Here is a 17,013-nt window from a genome sequence, read left to right as displayed (position 1 = left end):
ACTAATGCATGAAAATCCTAACCTCAAAAAAATCACCCGTTAGTAGTAGGGACATTGCGAAGCCGGCAATTTACCAGCAAGCAAACCATGCCGATATGTGATTTATGTATATGCGAAGGGATAAACGTTTGTATATTGCAACATACATGCATACTTACCTATGTATGTACACATGTACTTGTTTATCTGGCTGCCACTTACCACCATCCAGGATCTGTCTTCGCTGCCGTTTGCTGCTGCTTACGGCTCACAGCTCTCAGTGAGTTGCTGCTTTTGCGAATTACGTTTTTTTTTCTGTTACTAACTGTCATTACTATTATTTTTACTGTTATTGTCATGGATGTTTTTGTTTTTTGCTTTTTGTTTGCACTGCCATTGCATTGTTCTTGATGCGGTTTGTGTAACCCTTACTACGCTTGTTATTCGCTCGATGGGTGGGAGATTGTTTGCAGTATTTAAGCGATTACTGTTCGCTTGCACTTGATACCACTTGCAATGTCCTTAAGTGCGATCTGCTCATTTACTTATTTAAATTTTTTCCGTTTTTTTCCTTTTCTTGGTATATTTTTATTATACTCTGTTATGATTTTTCGCTACTTTGTTATGCTTATATCTTTCGCAACTATCTTTCTTTGTTTCTGCTTTTCTTTGCACTGTCCTCGCACTCAGATTTTTTTTTTCTATTTTTTGTAATTTCTGAACACCCCAAAAATTTTTTTTATTATTTATTGACTGGCCTTTACGTGTTGTTATGTGTTGTTATCTTGTTTTTTTCACTAACTTTTTTTTTTATTTCTTAAAATTTGTTTCCTTTGCCCCATAAATTAAATTGTTTCCTTTCACTTTATTGTTGTTGTTCTTGTTGCTGTAGTTGTCCTGTGGCGCTTCTTCTGCACACGTACATACATAACGGTCCATTGTTTACCACCATTGTTGTAATGTATTCTACTTGCTTTTTTACGTTCTTATTGTTGTTGTTGCCTTTGCTGTTGTGCGAAATGGAATTGATGTGATTTTCCACAAAATGATTTATGTGGTTGCATGGATGCATGCAATGTTGCAATTAATTCGTTTACCTAGAACGCATTTACAGCCAACATTTTCTAAATGGAAATATCAAAATTAAAATGTGAAATGGCAGCACTGCACGAACTCCTTTGATGGCATGGAATGTAAATATGTATGTGTATGTGTTTGTGTGAAGGAGTGAATTATATTATATTTTCATATAATTTTGCACTTCTTTTAGAGAATTTCCCTCAAGAGCGTTAACAACTCTTTATAGTATCTATTACATTTCTACTTTAACAGCAAATCCTTGGAACAGTCTAAATAATGGAAGCAGCGGGAGCTATGCCCGCTGAAGAACGGAGAAGTGGAAAAATCAGAGATCAATCAACCACACAGAGAAGCGGGGAAGTTAAAGACCACACAATCATGTCCACTGGTGAGCGGAGATGCGCGCAATCAACAGCTTAGCAGTTATCGAGTTACCGCCCCCAGAAGCCAGAGCGCCATTCTGTCAGTACAATGAATGAGAAAGCAAAATATTTACTCCGAATATCTGAAACTCAAACCTAATATATTCCGAAGCCCTTGGGGAGATCCGAATGGCGATTTTCGTGTTATTTATCCTACGGAATCACTGAGTACCAACATTTGGCAACCCTACAAGTTGCCATTATGAATGAGGTGTTCATCCGATAGGCTTCTGCGAACTTTACTTCAGACCTGAAATGCTCCTCGTAGACTGCAAAGAGAGGAGGATGGTTGCGTGGCTGACATGCATTACAGGTAAACTTGAAGAAGGAAAGGTGCAAATCCTGCGCATAAAGAAAGGATATGCATTCCGCCATAATAACGGGCGCGAACGCGTTGGCGAGTCATCAGTAGCAACACTGAAAACACCGGCCTTCATATAACTGGTGGCATAGACGAGTTTCAGGCGGTATGGTTTTAGGTTGAACGTGATTATGAACCACTACCGGCGCCGGAAGAGATGCACATATACAGGGACGACTAGCGACGCGCTAGGAATAACAAAAAAGCAGCTTGTTTCACGAACGAGAGTAGGTAGCATAACTCACACAAACAGTCAGCAGCCGATTCTTCATATGGAGTCGCTTGGCATGCCCAAGCTTGAGCCAGACAGTAGCAGTGGAAGCAAGTTAAGGCTAGCAGATATTGACGAATTGATGCAAAAATTACGCGCCAACTCACTACAATCTTAGCAGAGATTAGCTTTCACCACACCATTGGTGGCACCGTAATTATAACGAGAAAGTTTGAATCGGATAATCTGAACTTCAAGTTAGTTCACAATCCGTGGGTCCACAAAGGCTAAGTAAGAGTTTTATAAGCGCATAATGATATAGTAATACGGAATCCCGCGCAAGAGCTAACCGGATCGCGCTTACTGCTTAGGGATAACATTGACTACCTCGGTATTACAGTGTCTGTAACTTAGCGCGGGTCGCTCCATTCGAATTTGAGAAACTCCATGGAACAGTTGTTGTTGTAGGGGCTACTAAACTCCACTCGCATCGGCTTCTCCATCAACGTTGTCATCAGTCTCAGCTTAAGGTAGGCCCAGTAACTGGAGAAGTGGAACTTTCACTGTGTCTGTCATCTGCGCCAGTTTTCTTCCTACTCAGGTATAGCATCCACAAGGTTACTAACCGCAAGTGGTCACCCACCTTCACGCTCGATTCAGTCCTTCGATTACAAAATTGCGGCCAGAAAAACAATCAGTGTTAAGCGTCTTTAGCACTTTCCTTTGTGATTATTATTATGCTTAAATTGGTTCAAATAAACATGGAAATTCGCCGTCCCATTTTGACTTCTTTCCCACCTCGATATCCATTGTAGGGTAGTTACTATAATCAGTAGAAAATGAGTTCGATCTTTGGGCCACTCACAAATCTCTTGTACACAAATGAAGGCGAAAAGATGATGATTTGGGTCGCCCACGAGATGAAATGAGTTTTTATTTTAACTATCAAGTCCTAAATCGGAATGTCATCGACGCTTGGGAGGAAATAAAAACTGTTTACCCAAAACTTTACGGACTTTTGAAAACATATTGTCATTTAGTTGGTACCTCAGTGCCTGCTGAGCGCCTTTTTCAGGAGCTGGTGCTACAGCCGCCGAGAAACGCAACCGCTAAAAACAAAACGCTTATCAAAGCTTTTATTTTTGCAAACTTGATTAAATCTATATTAATAACTAGTAATTTTTAGCAAAAAAAAAAACCGACTTCAACTCCCATATAAAAAATATATATATATATATATCTCATGATCCACTGATCGGATCTCAACCAGATTAGTATGGGACCACCTCTGAGACACTACCTTTCCGATGCAAAAAGAATTATCGAAATCGGTTGACGCGGTCCAAAGTTATGCGGTAATATACATAAAAATAAAAAATAAAAAAAAATAAAAAAAAAAATAATATTCCGACGAACTGATAACCTCCTCCTTTTTTGGAAGTCGGTTAAAAATGTTGTGTTCGTATGTCACGGTCGTCAAAACTCGAGAACGGCTGAACCGATTTGAATAATTTTTTTTTGTACTGTTCAGTATAATACCAGAACCAATGATACCGCAAAAAATTGGAGGGTTGCCACATATTTGAAAATTTTCAAACCCAATTATATTGACAAAATAAATAAGTTATTACAATATGGGTATCAAATTAAAGAGGTTTAAGAAAGATTACTGATGGAAATATTTTTGAGGAGGGTTGCCACCTAATTTAAAATTTTAACTCAGTTAAGTTGATTAAGTAAATGAAATATTGCAATGTGGGTAGCAAATTGAAGAGTTTTAAGAAGGCTTACAGCCGAAAATATGTGTGATAAGGGTTGCCACCTGTTTGAAAGTTTAACTAAACTACACTGATAAAATAAATGAAATCTTACAATATTGGTATCATTGGTTGTTGGAAATATTTTTGAGGAGGGTTGCCACCTATTTGAAAATTTTAACTCAGTCAAATTGATAAAATAAATTAAATATTGCCATGAGGGTGTCAAACTAAAAAGTTTTAAGAAGGCTTACAGTCGAAAATATTTTAAAGGAGGGTTGCCAACTGTTAAAAAGTTTAGCGCAATTTAATTGATAAACTAAATGATATATTACAATATAGATATTGAATTTAAGAGGTTTAAGAAAGATAAATGCTGGAAATATTTTTGAATAAAATTGCCACCTCTTTGAAAATTTAAGCTCAGTTATTTTGATAAAATAAATGAAATACGGTAATTTGGGTATAAAACTTAAAATTTTTAAGAAGGCTTACAGTCCAAAATATGTTTGAGGAGGGTTGCCACCTGTTTGAAAATTTAACTCAATTAAATTGGTAAAATAAATGAAATGTTACAATATGGGTACGAAACTAAAGGCATTAAAGAATCAAATTAAAAAGGTTTAAGAAAGAAGACTCTTGGATATACTTTTAAGGCATCAAATTAAAAAGGGTTAAGAAGGAAGACTTTTGAAAATACTTATTAGGAGGGTTGCCACCTATTTGAAAATTTTAACTCAGTTAAATTGATTAAACAAGTGAAATATTGCAATGTGGGTATTCAACTGAAGAGTTTTTAAAAGACCTACAGTCAAAAATATGTTTGAGGGTGGTTGCCACCTGTTTGAAAATTTAACTCAAATAAATTGGTAAAAGAAATGAAATGCTGCAGTATGGGTACCAAACTAAAGGCATTAAAGGAATCTTGATTTAGAAATATTTTCAATAGGATTATGCCCTATCTAAAAGTAAAGACTGCAAATATTGGAACTAAATGAAATATTACATAATTGGTTCCAGACGAAAAGTGTTAGGGAAAGCTTTACCAGAGATTTTTTTTTATGTTTCCACTTACCTAAAAGTCGAACAGTATAAATGAAGAAAGAATTTACAAAATCTTATTAAACGAAATGATCGTATTATCAGCGAAGAGTTGGTATACAAATTTTGCAATGAAAAAAAAAAAATAATAAAAAACTACTGATACAAATGAAAAAATAATAAAAACCATACCTAACGAAAACATAAATATATCCCATGAAAGCTGTCTAAAAAATCCGTAATGAAAACTTAAAACTGTTGCCACCATTCCCTAGCATTATAAAATAGTAAACTTTTAATCATAAAAAATTTAAATTGGGGTCGCCATAGCCTACTACGTACTATATTGCGAGTAAAGAGAATGTGCCTGCTTTAGCGTTAAGTTTTTCGGACTTTGAAATATATAATAATCTATACACACAGCTAAATTAGATGAGCTGCTTCGGGTTTTTAGAAAATTTTTTCCAAAAATCAGCGGGAGCAATTTGAATAGCGTTGGATAAAATTATGAAGATTATAATTATTATTATTATTCTGATCTCCTTTTATATGCCCAATCAAACATTCACAAATTAAAGCGCGAACAGAAGGGCATTTATGGTCGCATATTGTAAATGTTAAATAATAAGAGCTATAAATAGAACTAAACCACTCACGAACAATTTTTTACAAGGGCGTGTAATTTCTGGCGTATGCCAATAACATCGACATCATCGGTAACAAAAACCTCGAAGTCTCTCCTGCCTTTTCCAAGTTGGATAACGAAGCAAAGCGATTGGTTTTGGATATCAATGAAGACAAGAGGAATTATCTCCTGTCATCAAACAAAGAGACAGAGCATTCACGCCTTGGCACCCACGTCACTGTTGCCAGTTGTAATTTCGAGAAAGTAGACAATTTCGTTTAGTTAGGAACCAGCATAACACCGATAATAATGTCGGCATCGAAATCCAATGCCGATTTACTGTAGCGAACAAGTGCTACTTTGGACTGAGTAGGCAATTCGGGAGTAAAGTTCTCTCTCGACGTATGAAAACCACACTCTATAAGTCATTCATTATGCCCATGCTGGTATATGGCACAGAAGAATAGACAATAACAACATCCGTTGAGGCGGCTCTTGGAGTATTCGAGAGAAAGATCTTAGGGAAGATTTACAGGCCCCTACGCGTTGGCGACGATGAGTACCGCAGACGATGAAACGATCAGCTGTATAAGCTTTACAAGGGCCCGCTGGCTTTGCCACGTCGTTCAAATGGGAACCGCGTTTCAGGCCTAAAAGTATTCGACTCGCAATCCGCTGGTGGTAGCGGAGGAGGAGATAGGTGCCCACTGCAATAGAAAGGCCAAGTGGAGAAGGACTTGGCTTCACGTGGCATTTCCTATTGGCGTAAGTTGGCACGGCCTGAAGCGACTGGCGTGCTTTTTCGGCTAAAATAGCTTATGCGGTTACAGCGCCAAATAAGAAGATGCAAATGATAAATGACCTTCTTATTGGATGAGGCAGGAGGAAATACGAGAACACTCCTTATAAGATTGTGCCAACGGTTCGAAAATTAAATAGCCGTATCTCTCGCTTCATCTGGAACATCTTCGACATTGCTACCAGGAGGAAACACTTCACATTTAGCTCTTATGCTGCTTCTGAACGTACAAACCATCGAATCTCCCACGCGCAATATTTCCAGAACATCCGGTATGGGAAAAGTACTTATTACAAAAATGTAAACTCATTGTTTGGGACGAGCCCACGATGGCACATAACAAATCTCTTGAGGTTCTTGATCGATCGGTGGGAGATTTGCGTAGAAATGTTCAACCATTTGGGAATGCATTGATATTGCTCGCAGGAGATTTTTACGTGTAATTTCTATATTTACACCAGCGGAAGGGATAAATGCTTGCCTGAAATATTCAACATTGTGGCAAGACGAACATACATACATTTCAGTTGACTACGAAGTGATTAATCAGCTTCTCGCGACAATTACTGAACATAGGGAACGGAAACCTGCCAGTCAATGAGAGATTAGGACGAATTTTATTGCGTAATAATTTTTGTAGTTAGAAACATCGAAAGAAGAACTGAGCGAAAGAATGTTTCCGCATATTCAAATTAAATATAGGAATCACGATTGGCTCAGTGAACGAGCTATTCTTGCCGCGAAGAATAAGGATGTCTATCAACTCAATAATGTTTTTCAATGCAGAATTCAAAGTGATGAAATAATAGCTGCGTTGCCCAACTTTTCTGGGCTAAAACCTGTAAACCTGTCAAAAGGCAAAAGAAGCCAGAGAACCGAGTACGGGAACGCTTTCTGGTAAATCCCTGTAAATTCTTGCAACTTCTTGCGAGTTAGGGAACGCAACTAATATGTGTATATGTACGTCGATAAACACCGTTGTGGAAATGAATAAAGCAGTTAATTATCCAACGGAATTTTTGAACTCGATTGATCTTCCAGGGATTACCCAATATATTGAAATTTAAAATACGGGTGTGGCTATTATCATGTTGCGGAATATTAATCAGCCAAAAGTCTGTAACGGCACGTGACTCGCAGTAAAGAAATTTATGAAGAACGTAGTGTAAGTAAAGATTTTTACGTGGCCTTTCAAAGGTGAAGAATTCCCATGATTCCGACCGATACACCATTTCGATTTAAAATATTGGAATTTCCAATTCGATTGGTATTCGGAATCACAATCAATAACGCTCAGGGTCAACCTTTGGAAAAGTATGGTTTAGATTAAGATGCGGGCTGGTTCCAGATGTTGCGTGTTCCCGTGTCGGCAAACCAGATATCCTTGATATCTACGCAGAGAATTGAAAAACGACAAATATTGTGTGCACACGAGTACTTATTACAAAATCACACTCATATGAAACCAGTGTTGCCATTTTGGTGCTTTTGGAGCTAGATTTAGCTCTTTATTTTTCTATTTAGCTCCGAAAATCGGGTTTTAGCTCCTAGCTCTTTTTTAGCTCTTTTCAAATTTATGTAGCACTTTTTTAGCTCCAAAAAGTTTTAGTTGTATTTGGCATATATAAGCCAAAACTTAAGCGTTGATAAATGGAAAATTTCGAGATGCAGTGTATCCACCATAAATTCTTGGATCTAGGTTAAAGAATTAAAAAATGTATTAAAAGAAAATCCTTTTCTGATAGCGCGGATTTTGTTTTACCTTACTAATTTTACCTTAAGGAGAGCTGGAAGTAAAACTTTCCAGAAAAATTTTTCGAAAAAATTATTCAATTCAAATATCTGAAATTACAGAGTTTAACAGTTTGTAAAGTATTTTTAGATCACTGTTATATAAGTGCCATAGCAACGAATTCGAAATATATGCACCTTATTTTGGGTTTAAAAGATTTTTTCAGCACTTAAACTTATGAAATTCGCTATTTTTATTAAAATTGCCGAAAATGTAAAAACAACCTTACGTCAATAAATGCTCAACCTTAACAAAAATATGTAGCTCTTCATTTCAGCTACTATTAGTATTATTTAGCTCTTTTTAGCTCTTTTTTTCGACTGTTTTAGCTCCAAACGAAATTTTTCTCTGGCAACACTGTATGAAACGTATGCTTTGATTACTTAATAATTTATCATCCATGTAACAGCAATATGCCACAGCAAAGCGTGGCAGGGTACAGCTAGTAATAAATAATTATCATCGCTAAAAATACTCATTTTATTTTATTTAAGGCTAATTAACAAGAATATTAAACACTTTTTATGGAAAAGTGTTTTTGTGAATACTCACTATAAAAAAGTGCCTTTTCAAATTCGATTAATCGATTATTTCTGAATAATCTTTTTTTGGTTTGTGATTAATCAGTTGATTAATTAATCGATTATTATTTTTTTTTTGCCATCCCTAAACATAACCTTCTAGTGCTTAGCAACGTAAAACTAAGTATCATTGTACCTGAAAACGCCTGACCTAAAAACGCACGGAGTTTAAGGTCAGCTCTAGTCAAATGAATATTTAATGCCTATACGATGACTTAAAATTTGTGGTGTAGCCTGCAGTTTAACGTCGCTTTCGAACCTCTTATAGAAGAAATAAATTGGCCTGCCGAGAAACGTCTGCTATTGGAAAAATTGTGGTCCTTTCGAGTGGAAGTACGTATGCACTGCAAACCCCTCAGCTATTTTTCAAATATGCTAAACATCTGTGCAGCGATATGCAAAATTTTGGCATCAGTTGCTTTAGAGCGTCGTCAATGGCCGAAGGTAGCGTGATTTGCAATTCTTCTTGTGAGTAGCATGTTGCGTCAACAAAAGTATCTAAACATTCATGTTTTTAGTATCTAAACAAAACTCGTATCTAAATGTATTGAACGTCTCCCACGGAAAACTCCAATTGGAAGTTCGAAAAATGGCAAACCAAAGAATTTCTCTTCATAAAACCTGTTTCTGATGCGTTCACCGTGCAAAAGTTGCAGCAACATATATGTATATCTTTGCATGGGTTTACAAATGTAATTAGCGACTCACCAACCCCCATTTCTCTGCCGAATTGCGACTAGTGTTGCTGTACGTTCGATTGTGTTGCAACCAGCCCGAAGGTAACGCTGTACTCAGCCGAAATGATGTCATCAAACTCAGAGCACAATGACACCAATTTTTCGAAAATGCACACCTGTTGAGTGCGGCTAATATGTAGCGATGTACATATGTGCGTTTGGATGTGTGCAGTGTAAACAACTAGCGAACCGTGAAAATAGATAATGAAAGTCGAATGTGAATATCGGCGACATGTTGCTTGAGTGGTACGTAAAACGATGCTGAACGAAACCGGTAAAAAATATAAGGCTCTAGTAGGAAATTCAAGACTTCGACAGGTAAGTTTGGAGTCCATTTAACTCCGACAATGACAGCAAAAACTGTTAGTTTGCAAACAATTTTAGTCCTTGCAGTATCTCAAAAGATAATCTCACAATATTCACCATCTGTTTGAGTTATATACCATTGCGAGGGTGTGCGCTTCTTAGGTTCACTCAAGGTGTTTTCTAGTTTTCGCTATATATTTGAGGCTAGTTACTCTGGCTAATAAATACGTCTGGCGATTTCTTAAATCGACGCTGTTTCTAAGTCTGCGCTTCTAACCAGCTAAAACAGTCCCATTTACCCATACGATATGGATCTTATGCAACATCATCAGCTCAGTTTTCGGCTCAAGACTGGGCCCTGTTAGAGGAAGCATATATGGCTCTGTGGATAAACAAAGTTGCTGATCGAGTATTTTGCCTATTCTGTTCCCGAAAAACGCCAGTTTATTTTATATAGTCTGCCCGATAGGCATTCCCCTGAGAGGCCAAACCACGGCTCTCTTATGGACCCTACTCTCTGTAAGTGGCATTAACTATCAGTAAAGGTTTAGCCTTTTGAGATTCGATCTCAGCCACTGTGGCTGGGGATCACTGAAGACTCGTAGCGGATGTAGACCGTTCAGTCATCTTCGGCGACGTTCGAGACTCGGTTAGTTTATACATTTAATCATCCTGGCCAGAAACGGTCAGAAACTAGGGAAGGAGGCGATTGACTAGGGTAAAGCTGCATGCCGCAGTAAGGTCACGGTTACTCCAATGAAACAGTGAAAATCATCCAATAAATCCACGTATAGATCCGTGGAATTTGTTGGAAGTAATCCCAATTATCGAAAAATACGATTCTTCGTCGCGAAATATGATATTGATGTGAAAGTAGCTGGGCAGCTGTGGGACTCATAGCCCCAGATGCTGTTTCACTCGTACCCAGCTTTCACTCGAATTCAGTTTCTGGAGGAAGCTACATTGGCATTCGGTTCTGGGTGGAGGAGTGCGAGGGTTGCTTAAAAAAAATTTGGCCAACCTTTTGCCTAGTAATAGCTTCGAATTTGAAAATTGCTCCTCCCTTGCTCTAAGCCGACTGCAGTTAAGAGGTATTCGCGCAGATACGCCTTTGACTGCAAGTTCAGACTGAATTTCGCTGAGAAAAAGGAAATGGCTGGCGCAGGCACCCCACGAAATGTCGGATCATTAGGTGGCGGTGCTGTCTGCGTATTTTTCATGAGTATATTAAGAAGCCGGGCAAAAATCGATTTACAAGGAAGCTGTCAAGAACGATAGAATACAATATTACGCATTCCTGGAGATGAATTATGCCAAATAAAATAAAACAAGTAAGAATAAGAGATAAAATAAACTGATATAATAGTGAATTGCTTAACATAAAATTTTTCGATAAAAACCGTGGTTTAATTGCAATAAATTGTAAAAATATATAATAATTATATAATATTTATAAACAGAAAAACTTAATAAAGAAAATATTTATAACGCTGGTTTGGTGAATTGTATTACACTGTATGACATTTTCAGTTTTTTCCACGGGAATTGACGAGACCAAGTTTTTCTGAAAGTCTGTATTGTACATACTTAGAAAATGCTCCACTAATTCCGATTAGGGCGATCCGCTGTATACGCTCCTGTTGTTTTCAAGTGTGGCCTTCTCTGGTGAGTTCTACCAGGCAAGGGCTCCTTGAAACAAAATACGCCTAAATCTGGTTTCATATAGCTAAGGAATTACTTTGGGCGAGAGACCTCACCTTTAACCTAGAGCTCTCTTACAGCAGTACAAGGCAACCCACGCCTTTTTACCCTTCCTCTGCAATGTTAGGCTTCCACGACAGCTTCCCATCCAGGATAAAGCCTAAGTACTTGACCTCTTCTGTGAGCCACAGACAAGCACCCACACACGAGGGAAGGGTCACATCGAGTTTCTTGTACTTCCTGGTAAACAAGAGCAGTTCCGTCTTGCTGGGATTCACTGCGAGGCCGCCGTTGATCGCCCATCTAGGTACCTGGCTCAGGTAACCGTGAGCCACATCAAAGAGGGTGTTTAGAAATCGTCCCTCAACCAAAAGTACCACATCATCTACATAGGCGATCACCCGCAGCCATCTTTTTCCAGTTCCTCGGGAAGGTCTTTTACAACCGAAATCCAGAGCAGGGGAGATAGAAGACCACCTTGCAGAGTGCCCCTATTGACTCTGCGTTGAGTGTTCCTCGAGAAGGTCTTTTACAACCGAAATCCAGAGCAAGGGAGATAGAATACCACCTTGCAGAGTGCCCCTATTGACTCTGCGTTGAGTGTAGGCGCTCCCCTACTCCGCCGCGACAGTTCTGTCACGAAGTAAGCCTTATAAGGTTGGTTTCAACCCCCAGATTATGAATAGAACGACTATTGCCTCTAGAGGGACATTGTTGAAGATCCCCTCGATATCGAGGAAGGCCCCTATTGTATAATATGCATGCGTGAAGGCTTCCTCTTGAACGAATCTATCGCCCAGGCCAAGTGACAATCGTCCAGAAGATCGGAGTACTACAAGACCTGAAGTACAAAATATTACAAAGAAGTACGTTTGACTTTACTGCGAAGTACGAAGTACGAAGTACAAGAGATAAGTAAGGCTCGCCACATTAGCTTTGATGCAAAAACGCATGGCGGAAACGTCAAAACCAAAGTAGCGGTATCACTGAATACGCCACATGTGTTCTCTACAATGTAAGACGCTCTAGTAGTTTTATGTGCACAATTATGTAGCTTGATGTCTGGTCGGCTTATTCAAAAAAATAACGAAATTCGACCCACAGTAAGCGCAACATTATGTCCGCAACATGTATCCGGCAACACAAAATGTGTAAAGCGCACTCCAGCACGCTCTCGTCAAGACTCTCCCACACACACACAGGAGAATGTTGCCCGCAACCACTTCACAACCACCACTATAATCAGCGCGCAACATTTCCAATTGTATCTGTGAGATACTTTATCGAAATAATGACGCAGCGTTGGCATTTAGTATCAATATTGGCAGCGCAGCGCGCAGTTGGAACAACGGCAAAACGCTCAAAAATCCACTTGGAGTAGACTTGTACACAAATAAAACAGCGGCGAGAAGTGCAGAGTAGCGAAACATTTTCGAAGATTACTTGTATCGGAATATAGATACGCACCGAGTTGACGCTTGAATGCAAGTGGCCGCAACTTCAGTTGTATTTGGCATTCGACTGCTGTGAGTTCGTTTCTGTGGTGAAGCGTTTGCTGGAAGTGTAGAACAAAAAAAAAATACAAAACAAATTTTACTGTGACGAAGACAGCTATGAATGGCGCGTAGCGAACAAAAAATTTAATTTCGAAAATTATACAAAGTTTTGTGCAAAAAACAGTGTATTTTGAAAAGCGATAAAAAATAAACGAAATACTTAAATATTAGAAAAAAGAAAAACATAATATAACATCAAAAGTGTGTCGACCACCACCCAGCAACTTTTGACAATTTCCGTGCGCTGTCAAACAGTTTTTTTTTTGTATTGAAGGCATGTGTATTAGTGAGCGGCATACAAATACAAGCAGCAGCGAGGCCAGTTTGACAAGTGTGTCAGCCACAATTTTCCAACAACATTTTAGGTGCACGTGCAAATAAACGGTTAGTGGAACACTAAATTTATTTTTTTAGCGAAAATTTCCAAAAGACAAAACCTGTATTTAGTTATCATCAAGTGCTTGTGAAGTAGGTACAATATAAAAAAAACGTTAAACATAAAAATTTCCAACACTCTTAACCGCTTTCGAAACTTGTTGCACCTAACCTCATAGCCTGTCTACCTGCAGCAAAGTGGCTAAAACTGGATTTCAGCTCGAACCCCAAGCCGGTTGTGATTCGCAAGCCTTTGCATTGTGCCTAGCAACCGCGCTGTTCCACACTTCACCCTTTAACCTCCAGCCCATTCGCAACCAGCTGCTACTGTTCTGACCAACTTTGTGTGCAGCTCACAATCAGTGTAGTGCTCGCAACGTCTAAGTCTCAGTCAGCCATTAAGCCAAAGTAATAAAACAAACAGCTAAAGCGGTGACGATGATAAATAAAACGAATTGGGAAATATATATATATTTTTTTTTGTTTATTTGCTTGTTTAGCAGCTGAATGGTGTGTAGCGAAAAACGCTAAAGTAGCAGCAACTGAAACAAAAACGAGAAAAAATAAATAAAAAAATAAAGAAATATAGTAGAAAAAATAAATACTCAAACGCAAGGCGAAACAACAAAAACAACACGATTGTATTTATAGACTTGGCGTTTGCGGCGCATTTTGTTTTTGTTAGTCACTCTTAGTTGGAATTTGTCGTAATGAAAAGTTGGAGAAATATGCTTTTTTTGTGTTGTGTTTGCTAGCAATTATGAAATTTCAATTTTACAAACACTAAAAGAAAATGCACGCGAAATAGAAGTGAATGACATTTTAGCTAAGTGGTTTTTTCTTCTTTTACTTTGCCAAGATTTATTTTGCTTAAAATAGTTTTTTTGCCACAATTTAATTAATCTTTCATGTTTAATATAATATACCTACTGAAAAAAGATTTACAAAAATATTTTAACCGTTTCAGTAAAATCAATCAACCGTTGAAGCTAAAAATCTGAAAATTTCTATACCGGCTAATTTGGGGTCGTTAATTTCAATAATACAATCACAATTTTTATAAAATTTTTAGTTATGCCAGATTTCCACTAGACATTAACTGACACAAATTTTATTGACAAAGTTGGGCATTCAAAATACCTGTGCCATTTAGTAAGAAAAATTTTCATTAAATTCATTTCCACATGGCATTTTTTAAATGGAAATTTTAGTGGAAATTCGGCATAATTCAACATCCATTTAGTATATTGAACAGTGGTGCCCCAGGTTTGTAAAAGGGGAAGAGAAACTATGAATAATACTAAAATAAAATCCTATCTCAATTCCACCGGAAAACCGTACATTTTTTCCACTGTAACTATTACACTTGTTCAGTATCAACTTTTGTGGCACTTTCCACTTTTGTAAAAAAAACTCGGCCAACTGCAACCAGAAAGTCCAATTAAAAAAAACGCGGTAAAGAAGAATGACTGCCCAATATGTTGGACGCTTGTACTGAATAGTTTAAAAACTATTTCAGTTTACACAAAGAACAACGGCTAAAGTCAATAAATAACATTACAAAAAAACATCTTTTATACTTGAAACTGTTTGAAAATCTTCAAAACACCTCTTCCTTATTAATATTTTTTATTTTTTTTTAATACAAGGGTAGTTTGATAAGCCAGTAAGATCTTGAATAAACGATATTTCTACACTGAGAAAAGAGTTTAGTTACGTCAACTAAATATGTTTTTCTCAACACATGATTTAGTTATAGTCACATTATTTGGTTATAGTTACCAAATCATGTGTTGGTAGAAATATATTTGGCTGACTTTTTTCTGAGTGTACGTCAAATATCTTTAAATCTCTCAACATATCCTCTTTCTAGCTCAATACATTCGATGAAGAATTTGTGCTATGTCTCTTTAAGACACTCAAAATATGCGTTCTTCAGTGATAACATCTTCATTCGACTCAAATCTATTGTAATGCAAGTTATAGATTTTTTCCGTGCTGCCTACACGCATGTACTCCCGGGTATTACCCTTGTCGAAAATCACTTTTTCCTTCGCCAAAATCAGTATTTTTGCTTCAAATCAATGTCATTTCTAACCAGCAGCTTAATACATATAACTAGTATTCACTAGTATTCGATTTACCATTTTCTATGAAATCTATCGGAAAAAACTAGTGTCATCTTCCGGTGGGTCCACAGATTCAACTTGTTCTTCAGTTCCTTGGTCTCTGGCAGATTGAAAAATATTCCTGTTTTGTCATCGGTTACGAAATTGCGCAAAAATTCGTCCGAGTTTCGGTTAAACATCACTAAACGCTATTAGCCACAGCAGCCTCAAGCAGTTTCAACTAATATTCTTACATTTGGCCGACAATTTCTGGCGTGGCGAAATCTTTTCAGCGACCTGAACATTTAGCGTCCGATATATTGAATGTATATATTTACTTAGAAAAGGCGTATTTGAACCAAATTCTGAGGTGGGACGTTCTTCAACCGAAACATGAAGTAAGGAGTTCTTCAGCCATTTGCTGAGATAGGGCATTTTCGAACCGGCAGCCGAGATAAGGCGATCTTCCAATCAGCCGACAGTTTTGCAATTAAAGTAACGATGCGAATTCAAAGTCACTGGTTTGTTAAATATCCCTCATATGCCATAAATACATAATTAAAACTGAACGTAATTGTGGCTGCAATAAATAATAAATTTATATAGATCAGATATTATAGGCCACTCTCCCAAAAATAAATGTAATTGAAACAAAACTTTAGCCTGACTACAATAGATATCATCAATTTCTGGTTTTTGTTTTTTCTAACCCAAAACTAGCTCTGGATGATGCTTCCAAAAATCATAGCACCGCTCAGCATCCGCAGTTGATTCCCTACTACTTCTGCTCCTTCAGTTTTCGAGTTGGCGCCGATTCTGCAAAAGAATCTCTGTACATGAGAACAGACTTTCGGCAACAACCATATAAATATTAGTTTATGTACAAATCATGGTGTGTCGTCCTCTCCCTATGCTTCAATGATTCCGATGCGTCAACCTGAAGTCTTATGTCATGTAACCCAATAAGAGTCCTTATAACCCTCGCTGTTTTACATGAAGAACAGTTTTTCCGTTCTTTCGCCACCTTTACCATTCCTCCTAATATGCAGACGGCCAAGGACATATATTAATTTGATTCTATAAACCTGGGATATATCCATCAGAGATGTACGGCATTCAGTAAAGGAATTTGCATTGTCTATGTTTGAGTGTAAAACTGTGAGAACTGCCTGACTACAACGGAAGAAAAATACTCGGTTGTTCTCTAAGTATTTGATAGCGATTTCGTGCGGCCTCCTAAATGGAGCAAATGACGCGGTTTCTTTAAGCCGTACTACTGCAAAAGGCTGATAAAAAAGTATTAAACATTAAATAAAAAGTAAATATAGCCAAAACTCTGAGAAATAAGGCCTTTCTATTATTTCTGCCACTAGTTGATTAGGGTGATCCAAAATGAGTAAATTCAGAATTTTAATGCTCTCAACCCCTAGGATTGTTCTCTATCGAAAAAGTATACCCTTATTTTTTTATTTTGAGATCAAAAAATATTTAGAGGTCGCTCAAAGCGCTCAACGTTTTCAAAGTTGCAGAAATCATATGTCATCATGTACTTCGTTTATTATATACATACATAAAAAATCTT

This window comes from Rhagoletis pomonella, unplaced genomic scaffold (assembly GCF_013731165.1).
Source record: "Rhagoletis pomonella isolate Grant_MI unplaced genomic scaffold, Rhpom_1.0 Rhpom_scaffold_00013, whole genome shotgun sequence".
NCBI classification, from domain to species: domain Eukaryota; kingdom Metazoa; phylum Arthropoda; class Insecta; order Diptera; family Tephritidae; genus Rhagoletis; species Rhagoletis pomonella.
Note: the sequence above shows the minus strand (reverse complement) of the source record.